This window comes from Lampris incognitus, chromosome 14 (genome assembly GCF_029633865.1).
Source record: "Lampris incognitus isolate fLamInc1 chromosome 14, fLamInc1.hap2, whole genome shotgun sequence".
NCBI classification, from domain to species: Eukaryota; Metazoa; Chordata; class Actinopteri; order Lampriformes; family Lampridae; genus Lampris; species Lampris incognitus.
Genome location: NC_079224.1, coordinates 10,844,133 through 10,860,521, shown reverse-complemented (window position 1 = coordinate 10,860,521; position 16,389 = coordinate 10,844,133). Strand labels below are relative to the sequence as shown.

Below are 16,389 nucleotides of genomic sequence, written 5' to 3'. Positions count from 1 at the left end.
CTTTTGTGGTGGTTGTAGCTTCATTCAGACTGTCGTTGCTGGCTGACAAGTCACGCTGCGCAGACAGACTCTCCTCCAAAAGAGAGAAAAACATATCAGACAGACTCTCCTCCAAAAGAGAGAAAAACATATCAGACAGACTCTCCTCCAAAAGAGAGAAAACATATCAGACAGACTCTCCTCCAAAAGAGAGAAAACATATCAGACAGACTCTCCTCCAAAAGAGAGAAAAACATATCAGACAGACTCTCCTCCAAAAGAGAGAAAACATATTAGACAGACTCTCCTCCAAAAGAGAGAAAATAAATCAGACAGACTCTCCTCCAAAAGAGAGAAAACATATCAGTCAGACTCTCCTCCAAAAGAGAGAAAACATATCCGACAGACTCTCCTCCAAAAGAGAGAAAACATATCAGACAGACTCTCCTCCAAAAGAGAGAAAACATATTAGACAGACTCTCCTCCAAAACAGAGAAAACATATCAGACAGACTCTCCTCCAAAAGAGAGAAAACATATCCGACAGACTTTCCTCCAAAAGAGAGAAAACATATCAGACAGACTCTCCTCCAAAACAGAGAAAACATATCTGACAGACTCTCCTCCAAAAGAGAGAAAACATATCAGACAGACTCTCCTCCAAAAGAGAGAAAACATATCAGACAGACTCTCCTCCAAAAGAGAGAAAACATATCAGACAGACTCTCCTCCAAAAGAGAGAAAACATATCAGACAGACTCTCCTCCAAAAGAGAGAAAACATATTAGACAAGACTCTCCTCCAAAAGAGAGAAAATAAATCAGACTCTCCTCCAAAAGAGAGAAAACATATCAGACTGACTCTCCTCCAAAAGAGAGAAAATAAATCAGACTCTCCTCCAAAAGAGAGAAAACATATCAGACTGACTCTCCTCCAAAAGAGAGAAAATAAATCAGACTCTCCTCCAAAAGAGAGAAAACATATCAGACTGACTCTCCTCCAAAAGAGAGAAAATAAATCACTCTCCTCCAAAAGAGAGAAAACATATCAGATAGACTCTCCTCCAAGAGAGAAAACATATCAGACAGACTCTCCTCCAAAAGAGAGAAAACATATCAGACTGACTCTCCTCCAAAAGAGAGAAAACATATCAGACAGACTCTCCTCCAAAAGAGAGAAAACATATCAGACAGACTCTCCTCCAAAAGAGAGGAAACATATCAGACAGACTCTCCTCCAAAAGAGAGAAAACATATTAGACAAGACTCTCCTCCAAAAGAGAGAAAATAAATCAGACTCTCCTCCAAAAGAGAGAAAACATATCAGACTGACTCTCCTCCAAAAGAGAGAAAACATATCAGACAGACTCTCCTCCAAAAGAGAGAAAACATATTAGACAAGACTCTCCTCCAAAAGAGAGAAAATAAATCAGACTCTCCTCCAAAAGAGAGGAAACATATCAGACAGACTCTCCTCCAAAAGAGAGAAAACATATCAGACAGACTCTCCTCCAAAAGAGAGAAAACATATCAGACTGACTCTCCTCCAAGAGAGAAAACATATCAGACAGACTCTCCTCCAAAAGAGAGAAAACATATCAGACAGACTCTCCTCCAAAGAGAGAAAACATATCAGACAGACTCTCCTCCAAAAGAGAGAAAACATATCAGACAGACTCTCCTCCAAAAGAGAGGAAACATATCAGACAGACTCTCCTCCAAAAGAGAGAAAACATATCAGACTGACTCTCCTCCAAAAGAGAGAAAACATATCAGACAGACTCTCCTCCAAAAGAGAGAAAACATATCAGACAGACTCTCCTCCAAAAGAGAGGAAACATATCAGACAGACTCTCCTCCAAAAGAGAGAGAACATATCAGACAGACTCTCCTCCAAAAGAGAGAAAACATATCAGACTGACTCTCCTCCAAAAGAGAGAAAACATATCAGACAGACTCTCCTCCAAAAGAGAGAAAACATATCAGACTGACTCTCCTCCAAAAGAGAGAAAACATATCAGACAGACTCTCCTCCAAAAGAGAGAAAATACATGTGTCAGGTACGGGTTAAAGAAACTGCAGGGGGTATGGGTCCCCGTTCACAACAGCTTTTACAAGTCTTCCTATGAGTCATGTTCTTTGACGGGCAGCGGGTGGTAGACGGCGGACCTCTCAGGAACGGGTAAAAATAAAGGTGCAGCCTGCAGACAAAAACCTGTTCATACGTTTCTTGGTGGAGTGTGGTTGCTTGCTGTCTGAGCAGAGGTTCGAGCTTTGGCAGCCAAAGTGGACGAATGGATCATGGTTAAACAAATCATCTTTTAATTTAATACAAAACGAGTCTCAAATGGGATGTGCTGACTGGTCTGTACCGACTGGTCTGTACTGACTTCACCAGTTGTAGTGCTACACATGGTGTTGCGACAGAACTTGAAAGCTTGTCTGAATCAGGTGGCACAGATGACTGATATGGGACGGTATGAATCAGCCTCGATGAACAAAATTTCTGAAAAACAATTTGTTTTTTTAATCACCTGTTCAAGTGCTGCTGAAATTTTGTCTTAATCAGTTTACAAAATGGCCAAAGTGCAAATAATCTCTTACAAAATTATGGACCAAAAGAAGTGAGTCATTCAAGCTTTTTGACTTTGTAGTAAAATGCACTCTTTAATCTATCTGACATGCAGGCCTTTCAACAGTCCAGTAGAGCTCATGTGCTCTATTAGGGCTATACAATGGAACAGAATAGAATAGAACAGAATAGAATAAAATAGAATAGAATCCACTTTTTTGTCATTTGTACATACACATAATGAAATTCACACACTGCATTTAACCCATCCTAGCTGTGTAGCTAGGAGCAGTGGGCAGCCGCCGTGCAGCACCCGGGGACCAACTCCAGTTATTTCTTCCTATTGCCTTGCTCAGGGGCACAGACAGCAGTATCAACCCTAACATGCATGTCTTTCTGATGGTGGGAGGAAACCGGAGCACCCGGAGGAAACCCACACAGACACGGGGAGAACATGCAAACTCCACACAGAAAGGACCTGGGACGGCCTGGGGTTCGAACCCAGGGCCTTCTCGCTGTGATGCAATAGTGCTAACCACTGGGACACCGTGCCGCTACATTGGTCCAGTGGTTGTTCATCGACAGCTTAAACCCTGTGCAGCAATACTCAGCATTTATAATATCAAAACCTTGAGTTTTATAATACTACGAGGCATCGTTTGTACGATAACCAACTCCGTACTGTGTCAGCTGGAGACAGGAAAAATAAAAGCAGGGTTTTGTAGACAACATTACTGGGCTGAAGGGACTTTTAAACGTGACAGTTAAAATGTGCAGAAAGGAAGACGGTAACATATTTCACCTTTCGCCAAAAACGCACTACTTCCCAAATGCAACCAGACAGGAGTGTGGCTAGCTTGTTCAGGACTCGATGTGCTTTTCAGTACGTGACCTGTTCACCGGTGTTTGATATCTCCGAGTTTTGTAGCGTTGCTATAACGGTAGTACAGCGAGGCTCACCAGGACACTCATTAAGAACGCACCAACCATGAATATGATTCAATTAAACATGACTTTTATGGGGGGGGATTCCCCCCCCCTTTTCTCCCCATCTGTGTGCACTTGGCCAATTACCCCACTTTCCGAGCCGTCCCGGTCACTGCTCCACCCCCTCTGCCGATCCATACATGTGGAGTCGCCAGCCGCTTCTTTTCACCTGACAGTGAGGAGTTAGGCCAGGGGGACGTAGCGCGTGGGAGGATCACGCTATTACCCCCAGCTCCCCCTCCCCCCTGAACAGGCACCCCAGAGGAGGCGCTAGTGCAGCGATCAGGACAACATACCCACATCCGGCTTCCCACCCGCATACACGGCCAATTGTGTCTGTAGGGACGCCCGACTAAGCCGGAGGCAACACGGGGATTTGAACCAGCGATCCCGGTGTTGGCAGGCAACAGAATCGACCGCCACGCCACCCGGACGCCCTAAATCAGTTCAGCATGATTTGATGGAATGTTTTGCCCATCACTTGTGTTATTAGCAGCGAGTCAAGCGGGTCGCCCTGTCTCCTTTATGCGGCGCTTACCTCGGCTGCGGGGTTCTCGGTGAGGCTGTCGCGGCTGGCGGACAGTTCCAGCGCCGCACTGAGAGGGTCCTGGCAGACGAAGAAGAAACACCTTTCACTACTTATTTCATTTATCTGAGCCACCGACTGGCCGTGGTTTGCTAAACAGAATGTGAACAAAATCACAGCCGAGTATTTACAAGAGTCTCGCCGGCTGTGAGACCTATCGGCACCCTGCTACCCCCGGGGCACCCAACGGACACCCTTAGAGAGACTCTCTGCCCTACACAGAACTACCCCATGCCCCCAATGCCCCTCTATACACACTCGCGCACATAAAACCCAACTGCACCACCTATAGTTAATGACTGCACCACCTGATCCTCCTGCCCTGCTGCAGGAGGCTCCGACTCCTCAGTAGTGCAGGAGGACACAGTCCATCTACCCTGCATTTCTGTGCTGCAGCGCATTCGCCCGATCTACTGACACGCCTTCTGCACGACCCATGTCCACGAACACTGTTAGCTTCTCTTTTATACCTGTACTAATTCAACCTAGCACGCTAGAGTTTTTACATTCTCCATTTTTTTTTCTTTCTTTCTTTTCATTTTATAAACTTAAATGTTGAATTTCCTGAAGTTTTAACCCCTGTCCATTGATGCTGCCATTTCACCAAGCCCGCGAAATGCAATTTCAGTTCTTCATAGGCAGCATTGGATGCTGAAAAGTATGAATGTAATTGTGGTGAGATGACAATAAAGGTCCTTGAAACCTTGGAGCCCGATAAGCTTCTGCTGGTAGGGCGTCCGGGTAGTGTGGCGGTCTATTCTGTTGCCTACCAACACAGGGATCGCTGGTTCGAATCCTTGTGTTACCCTCCAGCTTGGTCGGGCGTCCCTACAGACACAATTGGCCGTGTCTGCAGGCGGGATGCTGGATGTGGGTATGTGTCCTGGTTGCTGCACTAGCGCCTCCTCTGGTCATTCGGGGCACCTGTTCGGAGGGGGGAGGGGGAACTGCGTGATCCTCCCACGCGCTACGTCCCCCTGGTGAAACTCCTCACTGTCAGGTGAAAAGAAGGAGAGGGCTGCAGACTACCACATGCCTCCTCCGATACACGTGGAGTCGCCAGCCACTTCTTTTCACCTGACAGTGAGGGATTTCACCAGGGGGGACGTAGCATGTCGGAGGATCACGCTATTCCCCCCAGTTTCCCCTCCCTCCTGAACAGGCGCCCCACCCGACCAGAGGAGGCGCTAGTGCAGCGAGCAGGACACATGCCCACATCCAGCTTCCCACCCACAGACACAGCCAATTGTGTCTGTAGGGACGCCCGACCAAGCTGGAGGTAACATGGGGATTCGAACCGTCGATCCCCGTATTGGCAGGCAACGGAATAGACCGCCACGCTACCCGCACACAACGGGACTGATAGCTTTACACGGAGTATCTTAAGCAGATTTTGACTAAGTTCTCACTAGCATAAAACATACACTAAGATATACGTGAACCCTCACCGACTAACAGCCAAGAAGGAAATGCCCCCCCCCCCAACACCCCCCCCCACACACACACACACACACACTACCTTTTCAGCAGCTGAGCGTGGAGCTGGTTTGGGAGACCTTCTGAACATCCCAGACAGACCTCCTGATTTCTCCTGCAGCAGGAGGTTAGAATGGTTTAACAAACGGAGGAGAAAAGGTAACAACAGGCAGAGAATGAGAGCACGACAACAAACCTTCGCCGTGGTCGTGTTCGACAGATCGTCACAGCTGGCCGAGAGCTTGGCGTCCACGCCCGGCTTCAACTCCTGTACAAATGACCATGATTAAGCGTTAGGGCTAATAAAATCAAAGCTGGCAGTGACATGTGACCTGTTGTGTATTTTTATCCCACACTTTTGTATTTGGACGTAGCCTTTGTGTTAAAAACTCTGGATTCAGCCTTATTTTACACACACACTATTTGATCCACCCATCCATCCATCATCCAAACCGCTTACCCTGCTCTCAGGGTCACGGGGATACTGCAGCCTATCCCGGGAGTCACTGGGCGGCAGGCGGGGAGACACCCTGGACAGGCCGCCAGGCCATCACGGGGCCATTTGATCCATTTACTTCATTTTATTTATTTGATCCATTACTCAAACAGTTACTGAGTACATGTTGTTATTCAGTTACTGAGTACATGTTGTTATTCAGTTACTGAGTACATGTTGTTATTCAGTTACTGAGTACATGTTGTTATTCATTTACTGAGTACATGTTGTTATTCAGTTACTGAGTACATGTTGTTATTCAGTTACTGAGTACATGCTGTTATTAAGTTACTGAGTACATGTTGTTATTCATTTACTGAGTACATGTTGTTATTCATTTACTGAGTACATGTTGTTATTCAGTTACTGAGTACATGTTGTTATTAAGTTACTGAGTACATGCTGTTATTCAGTTACTGAGTACATGTTGTTATTAAGTTACTGAGTACATGCTGTTATTAAGTTACTGAGTACATGCTGTTATTCAAGTCGTAAAACCTCTTCTGCAGTAACCCAAACTGCAGATCAGAAGACAGGACCAGCCCGTGGGGGTGGGTCAGGACCAGCCCGTGGGGGTGGGTCAGGACCAGCCCGTGGGGGTGGGACAGGACCAGCCCGTGGGGGTGGGTGGGTTTCATCCGCAGCGTTTAAACACGTTCCTTTCCTCTTTAGCTCCGTGTGGAATAATCTGATATGCGAGAGCAGTTTGAGGTTTCAGTAAAACTTGTGTAGATGGATATAAATGCACGGTGCACTGTGCATCAGTGTGTGTCTGTGATGCTGCAACCATAAACCATGTCTGCCATGAGAAGTGTCCGCTTCCGTGTGAAAGTGTGACTTGGCGCCGCGTTTGGCTGCATCAGCAGTCATCTCCATCAACACATTTATTTAGCACTGGTTTATTTTACTAAAATTAAAACGTCAACTCACCTGACCTGCATGTCTTTGGACTGTGGGAGGAAACCGGAGCACCTGGAGGAAACCCACACAGACATGGGCAGAACATGCAAACTCCACGCAGAGGACGACCCCCAAGGTTGGACTACCCCGGGGCTCGGACCCAGGACCTTCTTGCTGTGAGGTGACTACGCTAACCACTGTGCCCTCGGTGTGAATGTGCGTGTGTGTGTGTGTGTGTGTGTGTGTGGGCCCTGTGATGGCCTGGCGGCCTGTCCAGGGTGTCCCCCCGCCTGCCGCCCAATGACTGCTGGGATAGGCTCCAGCATCCCCGCGGCCCAGAGAGCAGGATAAGCGGTTTGGATAATGGATGGGTGGATGGATGAAACGTTAACTACGATCTATACTGGACCTCATCGACCGCAGTCCCCTCCACTGGTTTATGGGCCTTTTTAAGCATCCCACCGAAAACACCTTTCTCCTGAAACACCGACAGACAGCATGAGAACCTCAGTGTCAGGTGATGGTATGAGGTCTACGGGTCAAATAGTGCCACTGCCTACTGGATACCTCAGGAGAGGACTAGGCTACGGGAGTAAACCCCTACAGAACACCTACAGTGCTGTCGATTTTGATTTTCTTGCCCTTTTGTATGGGTTTAAGTGGCCCGCGCTTCTCCCTCTCGTAGCCCCCCTTCCCATCCACCCTTGTATGTCTGTGTTGTGTTCATCTGTTGTCTTGTTTCACCCCGTTTATTGTAAAGCGATTTTGAGTGTTAGAAAAGCGCTATATAAGTTCAATTTATTATTATTATTGTAAACCACTAATAAGACACATTAGCCCCTAGCTAACGGGTCTGACCCTTTAGCCGAGCGGTTAGCGATGTCGCCTTGTGGTGCAGTACACCCCGTATCGAATCCCGCACCGGGCAAGAAAATAACCAGTTACATTAGTATTATTATTAAGTGGCCTGAAAAAATGTATTTATCATGATCCCTTTATGAAGAGAAGAACATTAAGATCAGCTCGGTTTAGTTCAAACTCAGGAGCTTCCCCGAATGTAGAGAACAACGTCACATGTCGGATCAGTGTGTATAAAAACACTCCCTCCAGTTCCCCTTAAATCTACTTTCCACTGACGGCCGTGGTTTCGTTTTTAACATGTGCCTGCACATTGTTTTTAATGACAATAAAATTGAACTGAATTGGTTGCAGTTTCAGTTTATCGCCAGTAAGCGGTGCGGCTACAAGCACTGAGGGGATCAGCTGCTCATCTCATTTCTCCGTTTTGGCGAAAGCGGGACTATATTTTTGGATTGTAGTGAGAGCAGGACTATATTTTTGGTCTAGCAGCGGTCCGGCACGGACGTGGAACTGAGTGCTGGAAGAGACTCGCGTGTTCTTGTGCTTGAATGACCTAACTATGGTGGTCCGCTTAAACAGGCGCCCCAAATGTGTCTCTGAAGTTCTTCGGTCATCCGTCCATCTCACAAACACCCCCCCCCCCCCACTCTTTTTCTCCCCAGTTTTACCTGGCCAATTACCCCACTCTTCCGAGCCGCCCCGGTCGCTGCTCCGCCCCCTCTGCTGATCCGGGGAGGACTGCCTCCTCTGATACATGTGGAGTCGCCAGCCGCTTCTTTTCACCTGGCAGCGAGGAGTTTCACAAGGGGGACGTAGCGCGTGGGAGGATCACGCTACTCCCCCCTGTTCCCAATCCCCCCTGAACAGGCGCCCCGACCAACCAGAAGAGGCGCTAGTGCAGCAACCAGGACACATGCCCGACCAGGCCGGAGGTAACACGGGCACCTCAGAATATTTTTGAACACAAACCTTTCATGTGTTACCGCACAACTCACCTTAGTGTTGTTGTTGTTGTTGTTCTCTGACAGACTGTCGGGGCTCGCCAAGGGCTCTGTCTGGGAGTCTTTCTCCTGCAACGGATGTGGACACAGCACAATAAACACGAGAGGGAGCTAGACAAGTGGAACGGAATAACACACAACTGGACCCTCCCTTACTTACCTGTGCAGGTGTCTCATCTCTAGACGCTTTGGGGGCCTTTTTGAGAAGTCCGCTGAACAGCCCCCCTTTCTCCTGTGTAGCACAGATCAATAGGGCCAAAGTTTCTGGTTAAGCACAGACAACAACGTGACGTAACTCCTGACTTTGCGCGTAAATGACTGCACATTCGTTGGACAGACACTGACCTCGTTGTCCAACAGGTCGTCGGTGCTCGACGACCTTTTGAATATGCCACCCAGACCTCCCTTTTTCTCCTAAAAACAGAATTCAGTTATTCCACACGCGAGGCAATGCATTTAGACTCACAATATATGATCGAACATGGAGGATCACCAGAGCACGGTGGGTAGGCAAGCGTGGAAAGACTGAGACGCCACAGTTGTGCATCTTGTTTCAATATGACCCCCCCCCCTTCTCCCCAATTGTATCCGGCCAATTACCTCACTCTTCCGAGCCGTCCCGGTCGCTGCTCCACCTCCTCTGCCGATCCGGGGAGGGCTGCAGACTACCACATGCCTCCTCCCATACATGTGGAGTCGCCAGCTGCTTCTTTTCACCTGACAGTGAGGAGTTTCACCAGGGGGACGTAGCACGTGGAAGGATCACGCTATTCCCCTCCAGTCCCCCCCCCCCCGCACCCCGAACAGGCGCCCCGGCCGACCAGAGGAGGCGCTAGTGCAGCGACCGGGACACATACCCACGTCCGGCTTCCCACCTGCAGACACGGCCAATTATGTCTGTAGGGACGCCCGGCCAAGCCGGAGGTAACATGAGGATTCGAACCGGTGATCCCTGTGTTGCTATGCAACAGAATAGATCGCCACTTTACCTCTTCAATGTGACTTTTAATCATTCCAGGTTACATTGTGTGACCAGTCTGGATACATGCAAAAAAGTGTTCATACTGCTATCAGATATCAAGAATTTTGTAACCTGGGCCCAATCTACCTAAAATCTAACTAAAATGGACTCGTCATGAGCAAGTTCAAGAGCAAGCAGGGAAGGGGTGAGGAAAAGGTAATGAACTTTCATTTGACAGAGTCAATGAAATACAGATTATGGCTGAAGCGTGACAAGAACTTTCAGACCCAAAGGCAATACATAGTAAAATGATGTCATTAAACAGCTCTATGATGTGTTATGATGTCATTGAATAAGTCTATGATGTGTTATGTCATTAAACAGCTCTATGATGTGTTATGATGTCATTAAATAAGTCTATGATGTGAGTTATGTCATTAAACAGCTCTATGATGTGAGTTATGATGTCATTAAATAAGTCTATGATGTGAGTTATGTCATTAAACAGCTCTATGATGTGAGTTATGATGTCATTAAACAGCTCTATGATGTGAGTTATGTCATTAAACAGCTCTATGATGTGAGTTATGATGTCATTAAACAGCTCTATGATGTGAGTTATGATGTCATTAAACAAGTCTATGATGTGAGTTATGTCATTAAACAGCTCTATGATGTGAGTTATGATGTCATTAAACAGCTCTATGATGTGAGTTATGATGTCATTAAACAGCTCTATGATGTGAGTTATGATGTCATTAAACAGCTCTATGATGTGAGTTATGATGTCATTAAATAAGTCTATGATGTGAGTTATGTAATTAAACAGCTCTATGATGTGAGTTATGATGTCATTAAATGAGTCTATGATGTGAGTTATGTCATTAAACAGCTCTATGATGTGAGTTATGATGTCATTAAATAAGTCTATGATGTGAGTTATGTCATTAAACAGCTCTATGATGTGAGTTATGATGTCATTAAATGAGTCTATGATGTGAGTTATGTCATTAAACAGCTCTATGATGTGAGTTATAAGATTGAGGTACCTTGGGGGCAGTGGCGTCCACAAGATTTTCACAGCTGGCAGAAAACCCGGGGTTCGCGTTCAATTCCTGAATTTAATCCAGAAAACAGTCACTAGCGTTATCAGGCCCGTAACCCGTAAAACCAGTTTTGAATAACGGTGTCACATCCTGGATTCGATACAAGTACCTCATCTGCTGGACCCCCTTCAGCTGGTTTCGGAGGCTTCTTAAACATGCCGCCAAAAATACTCTTCTCCTAAAGACAAAACCAAAACTATCATCAGTGCACGCTGCCTGCTAACCAGCCAGCTCTGTCTACCACGCCTTGTCGTGTCCCACAACCCACCTTGGTGGCGCTCCTCTCAGACAAGTTGTCGCTGCTGGAGGACAGGTCTTTCTGGGCCTCGCTCTCCTGTAACCGAAATGGACGTCGGGAGGAACGGGCGACATTTTGTAAAAACCAAAGACGAGCTTGGAGACAGTTTCAGATGGCAAGAGACACTCACTCACCTGCGTGGCCGGCCTGTCTCCCGAGGCCCTGGTCGTCTTTTTGAGGAGCCCGTGGAACAAACCCCCCTTCTCCTGATGGACACAGAAGGCATGGTTTCATTCACTCAGCTCCTGGAAGCGCGTAACAACGAGCGTGTTTTGTTGTCTTTGGTGTGTCTTTGTATAATGGAAAAACAATAAAAAAATAAATAGATAAAAGTAAAATAAGCAAAAAATATTAACAAAATAATTATTAAAACAATTAAAATAATAATTAATAAAAAAATGTAAAAAAATTAATTTTCCTTTAAATAAATTAAATTTTTAGGGACGCAAGGAGAAAAAACAAATGTAAAACTAGTCTTTAGGGTAGTGTAGCGGTCTAGTCTGCTGCCTACCAACAAGGGGCTCGCAAGTTCGAATCCCTGTGTTGCCTCCGGCTTGGTTGGGCATCCCAACAGACACAACTGGCCGTGTCTGCGGGTGGGAAGCCGGATGTGGGTATGTGTCCTGCTTGCTGCACTAGCGCCTCCTCTGGTCGGTCGGGGCGCCTGTTCGGGGGGGGGGGGATAGCGTGATCCTCCCACGCGCTACGTCCCCCTGGCAAAACTCCTCACTGTCAGGTGAAAAGAAGTGGCTGGCGACTCCACATGTATGGGAGGAGGCATGTGGTAGTCTGCAGCCCTCCCCGGATCAGCAGAGGGGGCGGAGCAGCGACCGTCAGAACAGCAGGGTAATTGGCCAAGCACAATCCGGGAGAAAAAGGTGGGGGGGGGGGACTAGTCTTTAACTGTCTTATAGCGGTTATGATAATGGATGGATGGATAGATAACAAGGTAAATGTAAAACTTCAAACCGAGACAGACCTTGTTTTCAGACAAACTCTCGCTGCTGGCTGACAGGTCACTGCTCACAGACTGCTTGTCCTGCAAAACAAGCAGAATAAAGAGTTTAGGTCTCACTACTACTGCCAACACAGGACGAAATCAACCGCATCGCTGAAAACAAGCTGAGCCCCCGCGGTAGAGCGCCCTCTGTGTTCTGTCAGCCATTCTGTAACTGGTACTGTTGACCGAGAATTCATTAGTGTGAACGCCACATGCTTTTATTAGCCGAGTAGTTCGGGGCTCGTTTGTTTCTTAACCCCGGGCTTCAACAAGATCAACCAACAAACAAGGAAAATGCGGTTGGAACAAATTCAAGGTTCCCACAACCAGGGGCGGATCTACAGGGTGGCAAGGGGTGGCAGCTGCCACCCTTGGGACACAGTCTTGCCACCCCTGTTGCCACCCCATTTATAAATCAGATAATATGTTTTTAAAGTATATTTGATGTACATGCATGGTGAAGGTCAATGAGACCCGCACCAAACTCATCTCAAACAGAAGTCGCCGATTTAGAATCCCCCCTCCCCCCTTCACAGGCGCGGATCTACAGGGTGGCAAGGGGGGGCAGCTGCCACCTCTGGGACACAGTCTTGCCACCCCTTTGCCACCCCAGGAAAAAATCTCTAGATCCACCACTGCCCACAGCAGACTGCCTTGCGTGTCTTCATGACGAAGAAGTCTAAAAATACCTTTTCGAAACATGAAAGTGAACGGTTGGGTTGCACTCTGAATCCTGCAGACTCCTTGAAACATCACTGCAACTCTTACCTGCTCAGGCTGAGCGGCTTCTGGAGGTTTGGGAGATATCCTGAACATCCCACCGAACAGTCGTCCCTTTTCCTTGAAACACACATTGAGAGTTAACAGGAAGTGTTTCAAAACCACACAAACAAACAAAAACAAACAAACACTCACTTTGTTTTTTTCAGACAGACTGTCATCGCTGGCGGAGAGCTCACCGTGTAGTGACGTTTTGTCCTTGAAAGAGAAAATACATTAGGAGAAAACAACAACAGAGTACAATTTGTTACTCAAACCAGTGACCTAATGGTCTCGAGCCGGCCTCTCTAGCCTCGAGGAAACCACTAGAATAAAGCTGCGTTAAGAGATAACTCACTTCCTGTGATACGAAAAGATCGCTTGTGCTGTCGACAGCGGGAGGCAGGGCTCGAAATTAAACTTCTTTCCTCGGTGTCCCACAACTGTCCCGAAGTCTACTTTGCATTGTCCCGGATATAACCAACAGTGTCCCAAATTTTAATTCTTGTCGTCGCCCCCCCCCCCCCAATTATGCTACATATAATTTGATCCTTTTTTGTCACTTAATAATCACACCATGGACTCTGGTCCACCATATAAGTTTAAAATACGTATTCTTTTATTAAACTTATGGATATTAGTTTCGGGAGTTTCGGGAGTCGGCAGTATTGGGGCTTGCATCAGGGGGCTGTTTATTCAACCACCTCAGCATTTCTTTCTTCTTCTTCTTTTAACTGTTGTTGATGATGGTCTATCGCTCTGGCTCAATGAATGTTGATGATGGTCTATCGCTCTGGCTCAATGAATGTTGATGATGGTCTATCGCTCTGGCTCTATGAATGTTGATGATGGTCTATCGCTCTGGCTCTATGAATGTTGATGATGGTCTATCGCTCTGGCTCTATGAATGTTGATGATGGTCTATCGCTCTGGCTCTATGAATGTTGATGATGGTCTATCGCTCTGGCGCTATGAATGTTGATGATGGTCTATCGCTCTGGCTCTATGAATGTTGATGATGGTCTATCGCTCTGGCTCTATGAATGTTGATGATGGTCTATCGCTCTGGCTCTATGAATGTTGATGATGGTCTATCGCTCTGGCTCTATGAATGTTGATGATGGTCTATCGCTCTGGCTCAATGAATGTTGATGATGGTCTATCGCTCTGGCTCAATGAATGATGATGATGGTCTATCGCTCTGGCTCAATGAATGTTGATGATGGTCTATCGCTCGGGCGTGATCCTCCCACGCGCTCCTCCCTCCCTGGCGAAACTCCTCACTGTCGGGTGAAAGGAAGCGGCTGGCAACTCCACATGCACCGGAGGAGGCATGTGGTAGTCTGCAGCCCTCCCCGGATCAGCAGAGGGGGGTGGAGCAGCGATCGGGACGGCTCGGAAGAGTGGGGTACTTGGCTGGGTACAATTGGGGAGAAAAAGCGGCGGGGGGGGGGATACGGGGGGGGGTAGAGGTGCCATTCTGCCCGCTGTGTTGATTCTCCATGTGACCGGCAGAACAAGTCATCCTTTCACATCACAGGGGGTCATTTGGTTCACTGCAGATAAAACATATTGCCTAGTACAGCTTTAATACGGGAATTAAGGGTAAACATAACGCAACCATCATGAGAGATCAGAGATGAGAAGATTTGTCCGTCCATTCGAGGCCCGTCTGCATTATTTGAACGACATTTTTAAACATTCCTGTGAACGCACCCCCTTCTCTCCTGAAACAAAGGAGGTCGGTTAGCTCCGGGACGCCCACACGCTGTGCGATAGCAGCCCTGGCTTAATTACAGCCGAATTGTGCAAGTTTGGGCTCTTCTAACACACAAGTCTGAAACTTTATCCCTTCTGTATTTCCCCATCTGCTCTTCCTCAGAGAAGTGTGAGGTTTGCCTCTAATGGGACACGAGTTACAAAGGAGATGTGCAGTCGAAACGGACAGAATCTTAACAATGGCGGCTGTGTTCGCGACAGAACAACTGACCTTGGCGGTGGTGGTCTCGGACACACTGTCAGTGCTGGCTGAGAGCTCTTTCTTGGCGGAGAGACGGTCCTGAGGAAAGACAAACCTCACAGTCAGCAGTAAGGTTGTGACTGGTACAACAAACAATGGGGTATGACCTCCACGAGGAAAATGCAAATGAGTTTCAACATCTGTGCCATTCCCATTTTTGTTTATCACAGACATGAATTTAATCTGCTGGCATGTTTCTTTGATCAATACGATGTCTTCATATGTGAACACATTGTAGCGAATTCAGGGGGCAGCCGGGAACCGAACCTGGGCCTCCCACACCACGGGTGACTACGTTAACCAGTCGACTAAAGGGTCTGACCCGTTAGCCAACGGGCTAGCGAGTCTACTCATTCATGATCGATACACTACCCCCCTCCTCTGGGAAGCGCTTCAGCAGCCCAGCTCCCTCACACCTCTGGGCGCACGCTCTTCCGATGGCCTCACGGTCTCACCATCCCACTTCTGACACCAGCGTAGCGAATTCAGGGGGGCAGCCGGGAATCCGCCGCAGCCGGGACGCGAACCAGAGTCGCCCATACCACAGGCGACTGCGCTAACCAGTCGACTAAAGGGTCCGACCCGTTAGCCAACGGGCTAGCGAGCCTATTCAGTCATGACCATTACGACGTTTAGGGCATTCGCTGCCTTGCACAGTGATGCAACTTTCATCTGGGAATTTCAGATAAAAAGTCAAAACAAAACCACTTCCTCCCGTTCTGCAAACGCTGACCCACCTGCATCTCCCCCTTCGCTTTGGGAGTCTTTCTGAGGAGTCCGCCGGACAATCCCCCTCGCTCCTACAGAGACAGCAGTACAGGCGTTGTTATACTTCACATTTAGCCAACTTTCTTAAACTGTGTGACTTACAAGGAGCACGCAGATACAGGACTGATGTCTTGCTCAAGGACAATTTGACAACACACAGTTGTGGTTGTTGGGAGTAGTACCTATGGTTTCCTTGTTACAAGAAGTTTTTTTTTTTTTGTGTTTTGTTTTTTCCACGAAAGCTAAGCCACACTTTCACTTCCAGCTGAGCCACTGGTGAATCGTCTAGTTTCTGTGGGCGACTCTAGTGGACAGAGGTTTTGGACCCACCTTGTTCTCTGACAGACTGTCACTGCTGGCCGACAGCTCGCCGTGAAGTGACCGCTTGTCCTGAAACACCCACATGCAACAAGGATGTTACCGGACCAGTAACACACACAACACCGTGACGGGACACCGCACACAGCAAACGGTGGTGAAATCCAGTGAAAATGGGAAGCTGGCAGCCATGAAGAAGTGAAAGCTGATATACATAGTAGTTACTTATACTGCTACAAACACTTCTCTTACTGCCACGATGAGAGTGAAACAGACGATGAAGAAGACAAATCTTGATATTAT

General features: G+C 47.4%; 1 long non-coding RNA gene across 1 annotated transcript; it reads right to left on the bottom strand.

Annotated features, from left to right (window-relative positions):
* On the bottom strand, positions 1 to 5,843 carry LOC130123515 (uncharacterized). The gene is made up of 4 exons (XR_008811330.1): positions 5,795 to 5,843; positions 5,642 to 5,713; positions 4,075 to 4,143; positions 1 to 73 (listed from the first exon to the last, which is right to left on the bottom strand). It is a non-coding gene; the product is annotated as an uncharacterized LOC130123515 (long non-coding RNA).
* Between the last annotated feature and the right edge of the window lie 10,546 nt (positions 5,844 to 16,389).